Source organism: Petaurus breviceps, unplaced genomic scaffold (genome assembly GCF_028583685.1).
Source record: "Petaurus breviceps papuanus isolate PSGF00001 unplaced genomic scaffold, PetGlider_PUasm1.0 226, whole genome shotgun sequence".
Taxonomy (NCBI): Eukaryota; Metazoa; Chordata; class Mammalia; order Diprotodontia; family Petauridae; genus Petaurus; species Petaurus breviceps.
In genome coordinates this window covers 5,444,399-5,463,929 of record NW_027185890.1, presented here as the reverse complement: position 1 = coordinate 5,463,929, position 19,531 = coordinate 5,444,399, and the positions used below count along the sequence as shown (strand labels likewise).

Here is a 19,531-nt window from a genome sequence, read left to right as displayed (position 1 = left end):
CTGTTTTGATGTTATTTTGCCAGATTTGTCCACTGGTGAAAGACTGTCCTGTTGAAGAAGTCCTGGAACCTGGCATTTGGTTAAGAAGGCCTGAGACTGTCCTGCAGACAGAGAGTGAATACTGTCCACTGGTGAGGGACAGTACTGAGAGTGAATACTGTCCACTGGTGAGGGACAGTACTGTTGTTGCAGGGGTCTGGAGACTGTCCGGCAGACAGAATGAATACTGTCCACTGGTGAAGGACAGTGCTGTTGTTGCAGGGGTCTGGGAGCCTTTCTGTTGGTTCAGAAGCCCTGAAGAAGGATTTTCTTGTTGTATGTTTACAGAAATCCTGGGAGAGGGCTTTGCTAATGTGTTCAGGGGTTCTAGGACTGTTCTACAGACAGAGGATAATTCATGAAGGGACTGGCAATGTATCTTATGGCCTTGCTAAGCCTTGTCTCCCCAGGAACTAAGATTGCTGAGAACTTGCCTCGTGTCAAGATGAAGAAAAGACCTCCATTTGGGTATTAAGTGCTGTGTTTAAACTTGATGTAACTCTGGGGTAGATTCAATTGTGATCCAGGGGTGGGGAACTTTTGACCTTTTTGTGTTCTATGGTTGAGCAAATGAATGTATTTTACTTATGTTTGGAAACTAATCTCCATTTGAGAAGAGGGGTTTTGTGGTGGACCAAAAGAAGGTATAGCCTAGGGGTGGAGTAGTATTTAGAACAGGGACTTTGTAATTGATTGAATGATTGGAAAGTCCTGGGGTGGGGTAGTACTTGGAGATTATTTAATCATACTTAGTAAATGCTGTATTTTGAATGATGTCATGTTTTGATCTTCTCTGTTCTGGGTTTGTTACTGAATAAAATAGAGAGCACCTATGCTGGTATTTTGAACCTGGGAAGTTGCCTTTCCTTGGCATTACATTACAGTTGTGCACTTGATGAATAAACCCACATCTAAATTTATCTTAAACCCATGTCTTGGCCTCGCTCTTATTCTGTTCACAATATTATTTGTTCATAAATTCCTCAGTTCTCCATAAATCTGATGAGTAAACTATCTCTTGCTCTCCTAAATTGCTTGTAGTATCAGCCTTTATATGTAAATTATGTACCTATTTGGACTTTATTTTGGTATATATTGTAAGATGTGGTCTATGCCCCATTTCCACCAGACTATTTTCCTGTTTTCCCAGCAGTTTTTGTCAATATGTGAGTTCTTATCCCCAAAACTGGGGTGTTTGGGTTTATCAAAGATTAGATTACTACAGTTATTGATTACTATGTCTTGGGTACCTAAACTGTTCCACTGATCCATCTTTCTATTTCTTAGTATCAAGTAATTTTGATGACTATTGTTTTATAATACAATTTAAGATCTGATTTGGCTAGGCCATCTTCCCTAGCATTTCTTTTCATTAATTCCCTTGATATTTTGGACCTTTTTTTCTTCCAGATGAATTTTGATATTATTTTTTCTACCTCTATAAGAAAATTTTTGGTAGTTTGGTTGGTATGGCACAGAATAAGTAAATTAATTTAGGTAGAATTGTAATGGGAGTTGTATTTTATCAAAAGCTTTTTCCACATATATTGAAATAATCATTATTTCTGTTAGTTTTGTTGCTGATATGATCAATTATGGATAGGCAGAGTCAAGATGGTGGAGTAAAAGCAGGAACTTGCTTAAGCTCCCACTCCAACCACCTCTATTACCTAAAAAAATTACTCTAAACAAACTTTAGAGCTACAGAACCCACAAAGTGACAGAGAGAAACAATCTTCTGAAGACATTCTGGCAGGCCAACAGGAAGGCACTATCAGACTGGGCTGGGAGTGGAGTGCAGTCCCATGTGAGCTGCATCAGCCCAGATCCATGGCACAGCCCTGCCAGAGCAGACTTCAGTGGGCTGATTCAACAGCAATTGTGGTGGTTTTCAGACTTCTCAACCTATAAACACCAAAGAGAAAGTAAAAGGTCAGTGTAGAACTCTGTTGGAACTGGGTGAGAGAAGAGCATGGTCCAATACCTGTCCCTGGGGCTGGGGAGGTGGTGGCAGTAGCTGCAGCTGCTGCCCTGTGGCTTCCTCCTGAGCTCCAGGCCTACAGATCATAGTGGGACCAAGTGACCATTCAGAGGATAAGTGCTCTTGCTTTGACCTGCTTGGATCTGGGTTGTAGTCCTGGGTGGCAGTCCTGGGGTGAGGAGTCCTAGCATGGCAGAGTTTGATGAGACTGTGGAGAGGCAGTCATTCTCACAGTTCTGAGCTAGGTGCCTAGAAAAAGCTCTGACAACAACTATGCAAAATTCCAGAAATTTGGAACTTAGCACTTTCCTCTTTGGAAGCAGAATTCTACCATGGAAAAGAGCTCAAAAGACAAGTAATTGGCTGGCAAGATGAATAAACAGAGGAAGCATAAATGAACTATAGAATCCATTTTTGGTGACAAAGATGATCAAAACAGAACCAGAAGAAGACAACAAAGTCAAAACTCCAGCATCAAAAGCCTCCAAGAAAAATATGAACTGGTCGCAGGTCATGGAAGAGGTAAAGAAGTATTTTGAAAATCAAGTAAGAGAAGTAGAGGAAAAATTGAGATATGATCAATTATGCTAATAGTTTTCCTAATATTGAACCAATCCTGCATTCCTGGTATAAATTCTACCTGATCATAGTGTATTATTCTTGTGATAAATTACTGTAATCTTTTTGCTAATATTTTATTTAATATTTTTACATCTATATTCATTAGGTAAATTGGTCTACAATTTTCTTTCTCTTTTTTGGTTCTTTCCAGTTTCGGTATTGGTACCATATTTGTATCATGAAAGGAATTTAATAGGTCTCCTTCTTTGCCTATTTTCCCAAATAGTCTATACAATATTGGAATTAATTGATCGTTAAGTGTTTGATAGAATTCACTTGTAAATCCATCTGGCCCTGGAGATTATGGTTTTTCTAGTAGCAATGTATGGTTGTGAGAGTTGAACTATAAGGAATATTGAGTGCCACGGAATCAACACTCTCAAACTGTGGTGATGGAGAAGACTTTTGAGAATCCTTTGGATACCAAGGAAATAAAATCATTCAATATTTCAAGAAATTAATTCATATTATTCACTGGAAGATCAAATACTGATGAGATAGATAGATAGATAGTGTCATAGAAGCAATGAATATGAGTTTGGACAGACTTCAGAAAATAGCAGAAAAGAAAAGGCCCTGGTGTACTACAGTCCATGGGGCCCCAAAGAATCAGAAATGACTCAACAACTGAACAAGAACATGTAGGATTTCACAAATCTCAAAAGTCATTTATTATTGTTATCATATCATCTTTATTATTTTATAATCATTCACTTTCTTCCCTCAAAGGAAGTGAGGAAAATCTCAATTCAGGGTTTGTCCATTTGGGTGTGTGTCTTCAGTGGTCATGTTTGTGTCCCACCTAAGGTGAGGGCAGAAAGGATTGTTCTGATCAGTAATTAGTGTTCTAGCTTCAGAAGTATCAAAATAGCCTCATTTGTTCACATTAACCTGAATAAAAACTTCTATTGGGGAGCTACAACAATGACTAAGACTCAGGGGGTGGGGACCTGCAGCCCAAGGCTACATGCTACATTTTAGCATGAACAAGGACTGAAAGATGCCAAGATGAGTAAGAGATTCCATCAGGTGTTTAACAGTGCTCTGAATGCACTCTGAAATTAGTGGCCTCCCAAAAAGGAAGGGGGTGGACATTAGGGACTGAGGTGGGAGAGCAGCGTCTGCCTTATCCTTTCCTCCCTGAATCATCTCGGATCTCTTTGTATTTAAAGAGTTGCACCTTTTCCAGGGGCAATTTGAAGCCCCCAAATTTGACCTTGGATGTACCTACTCAAAGAGGAGTGGGCCAGGAGATGTTTACAAATATTTACAAGTAAGACAGCACAAAGGCAGTGATGGCATGTGAGAGTGGTTGTTCTGATACAAGCTATGTGTGTTATTTGACTTTGCGCAAATCATTTACCTCATCTGTCAAATGTACAGGCAGGATGGAAAGAGCATAAGACTTAGAATTAGAATACTTGGAAGCAAGCCCCGCTCTTTCATCTAGCAGCTGTGGTAGAATATAGCTAGTTGAGGGGGAAAAAAACTGAGTAGAGTTTACTTTCCTATGAAATGGGGATAATAATTATACCGACATAAGTTTGTTGTGATGAAAATGCTTCTATAAAGTAACAAGCACTGTAGGATTTGTAACATGGGGTTTTATAAACTAAGGTTCACTTCTCTAAAATGCTATGATCTTACTCTCAGTGCTACCTAGAGATGCTACTAATTCAGGCTACCTACATAGTGCATTTTAAGGCTTTTGTCTCCCAGACATAGCAATATTAGGGCTCTGTATCACAGCAAAATAGACTATCCTCTTCCTTTAAGGAAAGACTTAAATGTTTCCAGTCTCATAAAAAAATTCCAAACCTTAGCTAGTTATTTCCGCTAAAGTCATCTATCCTTCTCAGCCTGCTATCTGCCCTATGGTACTCATTCCTGCTGCCTGAGGTAGGAATATGTTCTCAACTTCTCCAGTAAACACACATATCTTAGGGAGAAAGTCTCTAAAGGTTCCTTTTGAAATAAGAAAATCTATTACATTGAATTGCAATTTACAATTAGAGGTTTATACATTTTATAAATTATGAAAATGAAATGAATATTCATTTCCCACAAAGAAATAATAATTTGGAAAAAAGACTTCAAAAAATCATGCACTAGAACAGGATAGAAAGCTGACTTTGAAAACTAGAAGTAATCTGATGAAGAGAATATTAATCACTTGGTAAGTCTCTTCATATCTACCAGCAAGTTAGTAATCTCTATATCACATGGTAAAAAATGTGTTTATTTTACTGCTTTTACCTCCCATGCTAACCTCCTAATATCAAGAGAAACTAGTGTGATATGTGCATATTAGGCGATGTAAGAAAATATGCCCTCTCCCAACTAGTTCATTCCACTGCAGAGAAGCCTCCAGAGAAGCAGCCTGTCACTTAATTAGTTGTCAGCTAGGAAGGGTAGTATATTCTCTGGCCACCATTATGAGATTACTCCCTTCTTCCACTACCCCAAGCTCTTCGGTTAGCATGCAGCAAGGCTATTGGCCCCAGATTTAATATAGATCTAGAGGTGTCATCCATAATATACTCAAAAATTACTTATCTTTGCTCTGAGTTCCTACCCTGTATCTGAGAAAACTCCTGCTAGTAAATTCATTTATAAAATTTAGATAATTCAATTTGTAATGGCCACATGATTTATTGAAGCAGCTTCTGAACACAAAGAGAAAAAAAATATGGAGAAACCACTTTACTTGATCAGCTCTGCTCCTCCCACATACAACCCTCCCAACTGGTAGGTGTATGGTGTGAGTAAAAGGAAGAGAAGAACAAAGCTACATTTCTGGAACTTGCTGTAATTCTCTCAGTAATCTCTCACAAAAAATAAGAGGGAAAGCAAAAGGAGCTAAAATCACTTCCCACTGTGGTTTCTGGGGTTCCGTGGCAAGGGGTAAATCCCATTCAGTTTCCCTCTGTTCTGGATTTAGGCTATTTACACATTTGCCATCCCCAAAACCACATCACTGCATCCACTGTAAATCTCCATGCAACTAACAGTTTTACAGGATACATCCTAGCTTCTTCTTTGCTGTGGCTTATCTTGGGTTGCAGGGGTAGTACTGGCAGGGTTGCCATGATAAAGAACCAGTAACTATAGATTGCCTTGCCTAAATGGAAGCTGCCACTTTGTCGGAAGTCTATCCACTCCCTATCACCTAGAACAAATGACACAGAATGGCGAGCCCTGCCTTCTCTCTCTGGGAAAAGCTCTGAAATAACAATCTAGTGGGGCAGAGCCACACTGCTGATGTCTGAATGCAAAGACTTCACCTTGCTTACCCAGTTCTTAGAGAGCTTCATCTCATTCTTTTTTTTTTTTTTTTTTGGTATCTTCAGAGCTTGCCACAGCACCCGGTACAGAGCAAATATTTAACAAATGTTTATCAATTGAAATCATCCTTATTTGGTATTATCCTTGCTAGATCTTGAAGACACTCTCATTTTGGAAGCTTACAGTAAGACATAGTCAAGAGTTGAACAGGAGAGTTGCAAACTTTTATCAATGAGATTACAAATGCATCTGAGTCTCCTAATTGCAACACATATAAAAGACATAATAGATATTCAGATATACAATGAGACTTCATGGGGGTCACTTAGCTAACAACATCAGCTTTTCATAAAAGAATAAAGATATGGAAATGAAATACCAGGGGGGCTAGCTGGCTCAGTGAATAGAGCACTGACGCTGGAGTCAGGAGGACCTGAGTTCAAATCTGACCTCAGACACTTAACACTTACTAGCCATGTGACCTTGGGCAAGTCATTACCCCAACTGCCCTGCCCTATCCCCTCATAAAAAAAAAGGCAAAATGAAATACCTCAACTAGTATCTAAAGACCAAAGCTTTATTTCTAATTTGACATACTAAAATTCAGATAATTTACTATGTAGGGGTATGTGTGTGTGCGTGTATGTGTGTGTGCTTTGCTACCATGTTTCCCCGATAATAAGACACTGTCTTATTATTTTTTTTGACAGAAAAACACCAAAGGGCTTATTTTCGGGGGAGGGCTTATTTTAATGAACATTGACAGAAATTTTAATTAACAGGTAAATGTGAACAAAAAAATGTACCTTTATTCAATAATGAATTCAGTAAAGAACAGGATGACGCACTCACTGCTGCAGCTCTGATTGGATGCAGCTCGGAGCGCGGCGTGCGTTTCACGGGGGGGGGGAACGGTGCATACATTACTACCGTAATGTAGCGTGTAGTGCAGGGGATCACCTTCACTACAGTAGCAATCTCAATAGGGCTTATTTTTGGGGGAGGGCTTATTTTAGAGGAATCTTATACAGTAAGGGGAGGGCTTATTTTAGGGATAGGTCTTATTATCGGGGAAACACAGTAATATAGGCTATATGTGTCTACATGGATATGCCTAGATGTGCATTTCAGGGAATCACAAATAGATATTTCTAAAGTTTCTTCCACCCACCTTTCTTAAAAAGAGATTTGATTTCTTCCAGGAGTGGAAGTAAGAGATTGGAGCCTTTTGGCTAACTATTCCACTCTCCTCAGAGACAAGGAACTGTTAGTCTGGAATTTATAGATAGATAGATACATACATACATATATATTGTATTGTATATATGTATATTTATGTGTGTGTATATGTATATATATACACATGTTTATAAATGTACAAATGTATATGTAAATGTAAAAATGTATAAATATACAAATTCTGGAGGCTCTTAGAGATGAGTCCCTGCCCCAGAAGTTCATACAGAAAGTTTTCACTGACAGAAGCAATGAAGGGGCAGCAAATGTGGATGTGCCAATGAATGACTGGACTATGTGTATGAAGCTCTGTAAAAATTCTCCGACATTTTTTTTCATATGTATATGTATACATACACACACTCTAAAAATTGTTAGCTTAGAGGACAATTTTTTTAGGTTCAAATTTATTTCCCAATTACTATCTCTTAATTAGTGCCTCCAAATTTGTATCCAAGGTTTAATTTCCTTTCCAACAAATGCCAGTCACCAAAACACACACACACACACACAAACACAGAATGAAAAATTAGCCCATTTATTAAATTCATTACCAAAGAGAAATCAAAGTTAATTTGATTTCCCATTGGGAGTAAGGCGTCTCAGATCAAGTAATAGAGAATTTTCAAGTGGAGATTACTTTAAGTATTTAGTGCAGTTAGTTTGGGATAAGGACATGATTGAGATGCTGTCTCCTTTAACTGTTGGCTTTTCCAAAAGTCATCTTTTCCCTGATAGGATCTTTCCCCGAAGAAAGTGCGAAATCTTGTATCTTCTCTCAAAGCTAGGAGTTAGAAGATCAGGATCTCAATTCTCTCAAGCTTCTGCCAACTCTATTCCTCATGGAGTAGACATGAAGCACTCAATCTCCATCAAAAAGGAGTCTTCCACAAATGGGCTTTGAGTCCTTGGTTAAACTTACTTATGGCCAGAGTCTAACAAAACCAACAAAATTGTTTAGTTGGTTTCTTTGCCATGGAAATGACAGAAGGAATTTTCACAAAACCCGGAGATTAAAAGGTAATAGAAATTGCTTGAGACAGATATACTGCAGGATTGGAGCCTCCCTTCTTATATACATACATACACACATCCAAGATCCATACACATATGTACATATGTGTCACTTTGACAGAAGCAACTGAGTGAAGTTTGGAATATTCCTTATAAGAGAACTAAATGTAAGCTTTTGAGGACAGGTATTATTAACTTATCAATTGCACAAAATTCCTTTCATATTCTTTCCCAAAAGTTTGGGGGTTTGTTTTTGTGTTTTTAATAATTGCTTCTTAAACTTTAGTCAGCTTTATTAACCATCTCTACTATACAGAGTAGTACCTAGGTGATACAGTGACCTGTAGTCAAGAAGACTCATCTTCATGAGTTCAAATTCAGCCTCAGACACTGACTAGCTGTATGACTCTGGACAAGTTACTTAAGCTTGTTTACCTCAGTTTCTGTATTTGTAAAATTAGCTAGAGAAGGAAATCACAAACCACTACAGTATCTTTGCCAAGAAAATTCCACAGAGTCAGACACTGCTAAAAATGACTACACAACAACTAAATAGAAATTTTTGTCCATCCAACTGAGCTCTGCTATTAACTGATTAACAAGGGCACAGGTTGGACTAAATGATCTCTAAAGTTCTTCCCAATTTTGGTATTCTATGAAATAGAAATTGTTTCCAATAGGACATAAAGAGATCTGGGTTGAACAATTCCCAGAACTCTGAGTTTAAGTAAGAAATCAACACATACTAATAGGGCAGAAAAAAACCTGAATTTCTAATCCAAGATAGCACTGCAGAATTGAGATCATTTGGAAGCTACTTGACTTGGGGACAGGGGCATTAGGCCACAATGGGTGTCTGCACCCTTTACTCCTTAGGGAATACGCAGATATATTTTTCTCTGGGATTCAATAGTCATTATTTTTTTTTAATTCCCTTTCCCTGGACTGAAGCATAGCATCCCAACCTTTTAGCCAAGAATACAAGACCTACAATCTGACCCAATTTATTTTTTAAAATTTGACTCCAGTGATTTTCCATTCAAGTATGAATACTTTGTTCCAAGTAGTCCTTGTCCTTGAAGAAATCATGAATATTTCTGCCTCTATGTCGTTATACATGTTGTCTCTCACATTAGAATGTAAGAGCAGGAGTTATTTAACTTTCATCTTTGTTTCCCCAGTACTGAGTGCAGTGCCTCAAATATAATAAATGCTTGTTTATTAATTGATTGCTCACACCCTGAATCCCCTTCTCTTCTCTTCCTGCTTTTCTAATACTAGACTTCTTTCAGAGTTCAAATCAATACTTCTTCTTTTTTCCTATGAAGTTATCTATATGTGCTAACATCGCCCAGGAGTTCTCTCTGCCATAAACACCTACAAAAGTTTTCAAAGTGCTAAAAGAAGCCTAGCACAGTGCTATGTACACACATAAGATGTTCAGAAAATATTTGTTGAATTGGATTAAAGCCACACAAAAATGCTGAATATAGAAAGATAAAAAGTATATTATATTTGTCCAAACTTAGTAGAAAAATCACATATGAGGTCTCTTTCTTTTCTCTCTCTCTATCTCTCTCTCTCTCTCTTTCTTTCTCTCTCTCTCTTTCTTTCTCTCACACACAGACATACAGACACACACATGCACACATAGAGCTGGGTTATGATTAGTACAGATAATGAATTCCTTAAAGTGGGCTTGGTATTTGAATCTTCACTGTAGTTTTCCATTGAGCTAGAATCAATTGCTGTATTTTACAGAATTATAACTTCAAATAGTGGGAATTTGAATACATGTACCACTTCAGGAGATTCATTATTTACATTGATTAAAACCTGTCTGTATACATATATTAGTAGTTGGTAGAAATTTTCCTTCCTTTTATTTTTCCCTTGCTTTATAATGTAGCAATAAGAAAAAACTCATTTCCTTCAAGTGCTTTACCACCATGGAATGTAAATATGCAAAGTCAACCTTATGTTACTTTTGCAAAGCCCAAGATAATTCCATTCATAACTGCTAGAAGAAAAAACTAGAGCCAAGATTTCACATTATGTTGTACATATCTTCATTTTTATACCAACAGCATCTTTATTCTGCTCTGTTCAAGATACCAAAGAGTATTTGTGTTTTCTCTGACCTCTAACCCCTATTTCGAATTGAAAATTCATAGGCTATTTATTCTCTTCAAGACTTTACTAGTGGAAAATTTGGCATGAGGTGGTATACTTAGAACAAAGTGATTCAGTTCATCATCAGGTAAGGAGGCAAACAGGAAAAAGGCTATAAGGAGAGATGCTGAAGTCATCAACAAAAATATCTCTACATAATCAGTATAAGATGAAGGGCTTAGTCACATACAGTTTATTTTTCCTCAGCCACATTTATACACACAGGAAATAAATATGTAGAGGAGACTATAGACTATAAGGTCAAGTACAGGTAGAGTGGGAAAAAAGTGGTGATTCTAGAATGGAACTGGGACTGGGGAGGGGACGAGGGAATTCAATAACCCTGGACTGAGATTTGAAGCAATAAGTAATAGAAAATCGTCTCCTTCTCACCTTTGGAACTGGAGAGAAAACACTGAAATGATTGAAAATTTAGAGAATCCATTGCATAGATTTAGAAGCTAAGAAGGAACTTAGAATGGACTTAGAAGCTAGAAGAAAGCTGTAAGGGGAAATTGCACAATTTTTAGTTACTGACACTTAAGCCATATATACTTTCTCTTCTTGATGCTTCTGTTTGTACTTCTGGGATATGAATAACTAAGTAAAGAGCACTGACACCCTTTTGCCTGATAGATGCCTGCTGTCTGATTAAATTTCTTAGCTAGAGGGCTCTCATTGACCCAGGGCCATTATGAATCAAATCACCCTTCAGGTAGTTTTAGCCTCTTGCTTTCTGTTCTGCCCTGTTGAACTTTACTATATTTTCTCCTTTATTCATGCCTACCTTCTCCTCATTTGCATTGGCCATAACTGGCTTGAAATTCTTACCTATAAGTTTGACTTCCAAGGATGAGTAAGAATGGATCAGGGAGAGTAGGTCAAGGAAGAGACACTACTTCTGCCTTTCAGCCATCCCACATTGAGCGAGGGCAAAACTAGAGCAAACCAATTTAGGTGGTTTGGGTCCATAGTTCCAATTCTGAAAAGCTCTCTAATGACTTGGGGAATCTTAATCATTCTCCTTTTAAACAGTTACCCCACTGCTTCATACTCGAGATCCTCAACAAAATCTATGTGGTATAGTTCAATTCCCCAAACTAGCAGTACCCCATAAGGATTCAATTCTACTATAGCTAGTGTCCTGAGGGTTATATTTACTACCAAATACATATTCAAATCAATATATGTATATATTGATTTGGATATATATATATACATGCCATTTTATAAAATTTTCTTGTCTCAATGCTTGTAAAGACCTGCCCCACCCAAAGATAATTGAAAAGCAAAAATAAATTTGAGTTGTCCCAAGACAAAAAGAATGATCCCAATAAAATACCAAGTAATAATAATCTAGAGTTGAAAATGTGTGTGTGTGTCTGAAAATTCCCCTGAGTCCCTGAAACAAAGAGAGCATCCAACATTTCTCCACTAAATCTATACAACATTTAAGGTATTCATATGGAGATCTGTACTCATCCCTTGTTAGAACAAGATGGCTAACAGAAATAAAACTCAAAAAAAAAACCCTAGGGAGGTGTGGGATTCCCCAAAATGGATTAAGCACTAGAAGTTAATTAGTCAGGGTTTATAAACCATCAGACAAACTTTATCCTGTGGATCTATAACCTGTAAAGTTCTCAGAGAAGCTGTTCATAATCATTCTACAATAAAGGAATCAGTTCAAAATCTTCTCCAAATTAAAATAAGTAAAATAATCAAGTAACATTGATGAGCTGCCACTTTTGCTCTAAGCAAATAATAGCCACCAATATTCTAATAATGCAACATACATATCAGCTTCCTTACCCATAATGGACAGAGTGATACAATAGATATCAGTACATGATCATTAAAACATGCAAACATGATCTCAAAGCTACTGGTCTGACTTGTAAAGGAATGCAATACATAGTCTTCCTTTTCAATGATTCTTCCTGGTATGGGATAGACAATTCCCTTGGTGAGAAACCTCATCCTAACTTATGATGACTACCTAATATATTTTTCCAAATCTTAATTTCTGTTAAGCTAGTCCTTAAGCAGGTAGTGTCCATTTGCCCCAAGATCACTAAATAACTCTGGAGTTCAGGATTATAAATCTTTCCTGTTGGTTCATGCAACTGATGCAATGGGGAAAAGATCCAGAGGCAATATGTGCCCTTCAGGAAAACTCATCATCTCTGTAAACTACTCAGCTGCTTTCCTGAAATTTACATATACAATTCAACCTACTTGAAGTTTTCACCCTTTACAAGGTGCAAAATGATCTATCCAAATGTGGAAGGGGCTCATACTCAGTCAATGTTGTATGAATGGAACTAATAACCCTTGCATTTTGTTGTCTCTGCAATCTTGAAATTTGTCTAAGGAAAAGGAGGCATACACCAATACACAAACCTAATAAGTCCTTGTTGCCTCAGTTTGACATTTAATGCTTTCCATAACACAGCTTGCCTTGACATTTGTATTTCATACCACTCCCCTTCACACACTCCCCTTCCAGTAATACTGGCCGGCTAGGTATTCCCTCTATACAAAACATTCCTTCTCCAACATCTGTGCCTTCCATGAGAAGTCTGTTTCTTCATTATAATGGAACATACCCCACACTGAGGGTCCCCAAACAAGCAAACAAGATAACATGCAATAATTGTCCACAGCATAGAATGATATAGTTCAACTGGGCGGCAGAGCCAAGATGGAAGAGTAAAAGCAGGAACTTGGCTGAGCTCCTGCTTCCAACCACCTCCTATTACCTGTAAAAAAATTACTCTAAACAAATTTTAGAGTGGCAGAACCCACAAAGTGACAGAGAGAAACACATCTCCCACTGAAGGCAGCCTGGAAGACTGACAGGAAGGGTCTATTGCACCGGGCTTGGAGTCCCACATAAGCGGCACTGGCCCAGACTTGCAGCCCAGACCAGCCAGGGCAGACTTCAGGAAAGTGAATCACCAGCAGCTGTGCCAGTTTCCAGACTTCTCAACCCATAAATGCCAAAGATAAAGTAAAAGGTCAGTAGGGAACTCTGTTGGAACTGGCTGAGAGAACAAGGCTGTCTGGCCCCTGCCTTCAGGGCAAGAGGTGGAAGCAGTGCAGTGGCTGCAGCTACTGCCATGTGGCTGCCTCTGGAGCTCCTGGCCTGCAGATTGTAAGGGGACCAAGCAACCATTCAGAGGTTAATTGCTCTTGTTTTGACCCGCTTAGATCTGGGTTGCAGTTTTGGGTGGTGGTCCTGGGGTAAGGAGTGCTAACACGGCAGAGCTTATGGTGGCTATAAAGAGGGTGCCCTCCTCATAGCTCTGACAACAGCTCTGACAATAGCTGCTCCAAACCCCAGAAATTTGGGACACGGAATTGTCCACTGTGGAAGCAGAGTTATAGCATGACAAAGAGCTCAAAAGTTCAATGATTGTCTGGCAAGATGAGCAAACAGAGGAAGCACAATCAGACAATAGACTCTTTTTTGGGGGACAAAAAGGATCAAAACCAGAAAGACATGAAACCAGAAGAAGACAAGAAAGTCAAAGCTCTTGGATCAAAAGCGTCCAAGAAAAATATGAACTCATCACAGGCCATGGAGGAACTCAAGAAGGATTTTGAAAATCAAGTAAGAGAAGTGGAGGAAAAATTGGGAAGAGAAATGACAATGATACAAGAAAATCATGAAAAGTGAGTCAACAGCCTGACTGAAGAAAATAACACCTTAAAAAATAGACTAACTCAAATGGCACAAGAAGCCCAAAAAACCAGTGAGGAGAAGAATGCCTTAAAAAGTCAAATTCCCTAGATGGAAAATGAATTTCAAAAACTCACTGAAGAGAATAATTTCTTCAAAATTAGATTGGAGCAAATGGAAGCTAGTGACTTTATGAAAAATCAAGATACTATAAAACAGATCCAAACAAATGAAAAAATAGAAGGCAATGGGAAATATCTCATTGGAAAAACCACTGACCTGGAAAATAGATCAAGGAGAGATAATTTAAATATTATTGGACTATCTGAAAGCCATGATCAAAAAAAGAAGCTATAAATCATTCTTTAAGAAATTCTCAAGGAAAAATGTGCTTATATTCTAGAACCAGAGGGCAAAAGAGAAATTGGAAGAATTTACCAATTGCCTTTTGAAAAAGATCCCAAAAAGGAATCACCTAGGTATATAGCTCATTTTTCTCTATTCTAGCTTGTTCAAGGAAAGCACAATTTTCAATAGTAATGGGCAAATTAAAGTTGCTTAGCAAAATATTTATAGCAGCTCTTTTTGTGGTGGCAAATAATTGGAAATTAGGAGATGCCCATCAATTGGGGAATGGCTAAACAAGTTGTGATAAATGAATGTAATGAAATACTATTGTACTATAAGAAATGATGGGGGAATGCATCTAGGTGGCAAAATGAATAGAGCAACAGTTCTGGAGTCAGGAGGACATGAGTTCAAATCTGGCCTCAAACACTTAACTAGCCCTGTGACCTTAAGAAAGTCACTTAACCTCAATTGCCCTGCCTTCCTCCCTCCAAAAGGAAAAAAAAAAAGAAGTGATGAGCAGGTGGATTTCAGAAAAACCTAGAAAGACTTCCGTGAACTGATGCTTAGTGCAGTAAGCAGAACCAGGAGAACATTGTACAGAGCAACAGCAACATTGTGCAATTATTACCTACGACAAACTTAACTCTTCTCAACAATGCAATGATCCAAGACAATTCCAAAAGAGTCATGATGGAGACACTAATGACATCCAGAGAAAGAACTTAGGAGTCTGAATTCAGATTGAAGCATACTAGTTTCACTTTTTTGTTGTTTTTTTTTCTTTCTTGTGGTTTTTCCCTTTTGTTCTGATTCTTCTTTCACAACATGGGTAATATGGAAATATGTTTAAATGATTGTACATGTATAACCTATATCAGATTATTTGCTAGGTCTTGGGGAGAGGGGGTAGGAGGAAGAAAAATTTTACAACAATGAATGCTGAAAATTATATGTGTAATTGGGAAATAAAATACCATTAAGGAAAAAGTTGCTTAGTTGTCCTCTCTGAAATTTGAATTTGACAAACATGCTATGTAGCTTTCACAGAATGCAAATTAGTGTGATTATCAATGATAGTATATCTGAAATACCCTGATAAGCCAAACCCTATTCAAGTTTTTATATTTACTTTCAGTGCTCTTTGGAAATGTAAAGTGAAAAATCAAGATTTCTGGACATTGCTAAGGCCTTCCTTCAATATTCTAAGTATTAAAGGTTGGAGAGTAATAATACACACACATATAGATCAGCTTTTATTCCATCTAATCAGAAATGTACCAAAGGTTCTTCATCCAGTATGCAAAGCTTGGTAGCTCATGAATGAAGTACATACAACTGACATTCTCCAAAAATTTTGGAATTCAATAAATTGATTCAACAATAAATTATTAAGTATCTATTTTATATAAGGTACTATGCTAGACATTGGGGATCCATTTTTTAAATCACATTTAGTGATTAGTGGTTGATATATACAATGGGGTTTTGTTAATAGCCAAATATTTAGCCATTAATAAACCAGAAAAGTCTGTTTAATGAATCTTTTTTTGCTGATGTCTTGGAAAATGTCCATACAAGCCAAAGAGAGGACATACCCAATTTCTACCAAATTTCCTGAAAAGCTGAACCACACAAAATAGCTATGCAACTCTGACATGGAGAGACAGCTATTTGGTAGGGATCATGGATAGGTGAACTAAAAACAGACCAATCCAAAGTGACTCATATAGAATAAAATACTTAGCAATTACCCTAAACATATAAGGCACACAATTATTCCTATAAAGAAAATTACAATGAATTTCACAGATGGAGGCCTTCTACCTTTACAACATGGTACATGGACTTCTCAACTTTTTGTAAAGAAAAAAAGATAAAATAGCTACAAAACTGGGACTTTGTTAAGACTGCTGACTTAGTTCCAAATCAAGGAAGATCCACTATGACAAAGAAATGCAGAAGGAATGAATGCCCAGAGTTCTGCCAGGCCATCAAAAAGGAAGGGAATACCTGTAGACCAGACAAGAATGAGAGAAAAATGCAAGTGGAATTACCAATCTTCTACTTCTTCAGTAGTAAAGCAAGAGACAGAGGTAGGAAAAGTTTTAGAAGTTGATTACTCTCCTCATCACTTAAGAGAGAGTTATGGAGAAAAAGTTCAAAAGCTAAAAAACCAGAAGCCCTATAGCAGGAGTGGGGAACCAGCAGCCTCGAGGCCACATGTGGCCCCCTAGGTCCTCAATTAAGGCCCTTTAATTCAGTCAAAAGGCTGTACTTGAGGACCTAGAGCACATGTGACCTTGAAGCCATACGTTGCCCACTCCTGTAGGTCTATTGTATTGCTAGTACCCAAGGTTCTTCCTTATTAGCTCCTTTATCAAAAGTGATGCAATTCCCACCAATGGCTTCTTGAAGTCACTTTTGTGCTCTCTATCTATTGTCCTATGATCCTCAATCCCACTTTGAAGGCTCTGCCATTAGAACCTGTCAGTTTGAAGCAAGACAATCTAAAGTCATTATACAAATAGTAAATAATTTCCTCAGTCTGAGCTCTATAACTTCATGATAACCATTTTCTACATATTTATTAGCCCCCTCAATCTCATGACCACTTTAGAAAACTTTCCTGCACAGCCTTGCCTAGTAGAGGAAGTCTAGATGGCTAATGAAAAAATCAGAAGTTGCTACCTGGTAAGCATGGCATTATTAACAATGGGAGAAGTTAAGAGATCATCTAATAGATTTTCTTCTTTTTACCTGATTGATTAATAGATGAAGTTCACTGACTGCTTTGGCAAGCCCATTCACCAGCCCTTATAAAGGAAAATGATGGCTATGTAAGTGTGTTAACATAATCAGCTATTAATTATAAATACCTTTTAGTAAATGCCATAGGGGCAGCTGGATGGTACAGTAGACACAATGTCTGGCCTAGAATCAGGAAGCCTCATCTTCCTGGGTTTAAATCTGGCCTCAGACCCTTCCTAGTTGTGTGTGCCCCTGGGCAAATCACTTAACCCTGTTTGCCTCAGTTTCCTCCACTGGAAAATGAACTGGAGAAGGAAATGGCAAATCACTCCAGTATCTTTACCAAGCAAATCCCAAATGGAGTCACAAAGAGTTGGACACTACTAAACAACAACAACAAAGGATTCTATTTTTCTTATTCACAATACACTAAGAGAGAAGCACTAAGATTTTCAAATAGATTTAACCAAAATAGAGTTCTATTGTCTTTGTAGGCATTTCATTCGACAAGTACTTACTGAACAACTCCACTCAAAACAATTTTGGACAAGAGGGAGTCTTGATCTATCTAAAAAATAATAATTTGGCTTCCTCTATTAAATTAGCCATAACAATCAAATTGGTTCATAAAGATGGTTTTATTACCTTTGCTCTCGTGATATCATACTCTCAAAGGTCCCTTCTCATGTCTCAAAAACTTTCAGGAAGATGCCTGGAGGGAGAAGTCACAAGTGAGCCTACTTCAATAACCACTCTAAAAAAAGAACTAGAAGTAACAAAAAGAAGCAAATATACTAGAAATTCTCAAATTAAAAAAATTAAATCCCTCAAGAAAATCAGCAAAAAAAAGCACCCTAAAGCAATAAAAATTACTATGATAAAAACACTGGAAAAATACTTAACACCCAAAGTAGCATCAAGACAATAAAATTACTGTTAAACACAGTCATGAAATTAAATCAAGTGAAATTAACACTAAAAAAATCACAAGATGAAATAAAGAAGGAACTGAATACAAAAGAAAATGAATCTCAGGACAAGTTAATCTTGAAAGTATATACTTTACAATATCTTTAGATAAAATAAAACAATGGATTCAATTAAATGGATTTTAACAAATGACAAAATAGCAGAAGGAACAATAGAAGTCAAAATACAAACTCAGAAAGTGACAAAAAAATTATTTGATGCACAAAAATAAGTGACCTAAAAGACAAATTAAGATGAGAAAATTTAATAATTATTATAAATTATGAAAGTTATGAAAAGAAAATAAATCTGACCATTATATTTCAATAAAATAAAACTACAAAAAAATCAAGACAAGGAAAAATTAAAAATAGACATTTGATATTGATGCTTTTGCCTTCTCTCCCAAAGGCAGGCACCATGCCCCTGTTTCTAGCATGCAAAAGAATAAGTGAAAAAGGTCAAAGAGGTTCTCAGGGGGCCACGTGGGCTCAGAAGAGAAAGCTCCATACCTATTCCTCTTGCAATCTCATACTCCACTGGATGCCATCACTCAGCCAAAGTACAGCTGAACCCAGTAAGGCAAAGAGCTGATTCAGATCTTTTTGATGACACCAATTCTGGCTATTCAGCTAATCAAAAAAAGGTTCCTCCCAATGCAGGCAAGCAACTGGAACCGGTTATAGAATGTCCAATCATGTACCAATATACTTTTCTTACATGTCATCATGATTCTCCCAAAAATAGCTCCCTAATGCTCTCCATGTGGAGAGAAGCCATAAGCCCCCTACAATCTTCCACATAGAGATGTTATCTGAGCAAGCTGATAGTGTCTGCACATATGCCAGACCCTCATTATAGATGCAATTCATAAGATGCAAACTATGAAGAACCCAAAATGAAACTCTGTCAAAAATTTCAAGCAGGTGGTCCTACAATAAGAAAGACATATCATACCAAAAACATCAATTTAAATTTCTCAATGTTTTTCTACAAAAAATAAGAATGTGCAAAAGTGAAGATAAATCTCACATATATTGCCCAGATTCGCTTCCAAGTGAAATGTTGCAGTTATTTATAAAACAAAAAATAAAGATTCAAAAATCAAACTATGCAATTCAAGGAAAGAAGGACTAATCACAAAGCAGTATTTGACCTGGCAAATCAATAAGATTAGAGAGTCCCCAAAAGAGACATGGGTCATCACACAACAGTTTTTAATAAATAGATCATTTAATTATAATTAACTAGCCACTCCTTCAACGCATTAACATACCGTAGTGAGATGGCAAACAAAAATAATGTCATTTTGGTTAACTAAACAAGAAGGAAAAAAAATCAGGATAATAATGGTATAAATGTTGATGGAAAAGACAAATATAACAAATCAAAACTCAAAGATTTTTTTAGTGTAAAGTCAGATCAACATT

The 19,531-nt window shown here is 37.3% G+C and overlaps 1 long non-coding RNA gene across 1 annotated transcript; it reads right to left on the bottom strand.

Annotated features, from left to right (window-relative positions):
- Positions 1–522: 522 nt before the first annotated feature.
- LOC138166848 (uncharacterized) lies at positions 523–18,758 on the bottom strand. The gene is made up of 3 exons (XR_011169751.1): positions 18,614–18,758; positions 17,778–17,844; positions 523–1,944 (listed from the first exon to the last, which is right to left on the bottom strand). It is a non-coding gene; the product is annotated as an uncharacterized lncRNA (long non-coding RNA).
- Between the last annotated feature and the right edge of the window lie 773 nt (positions 18,759–19,531).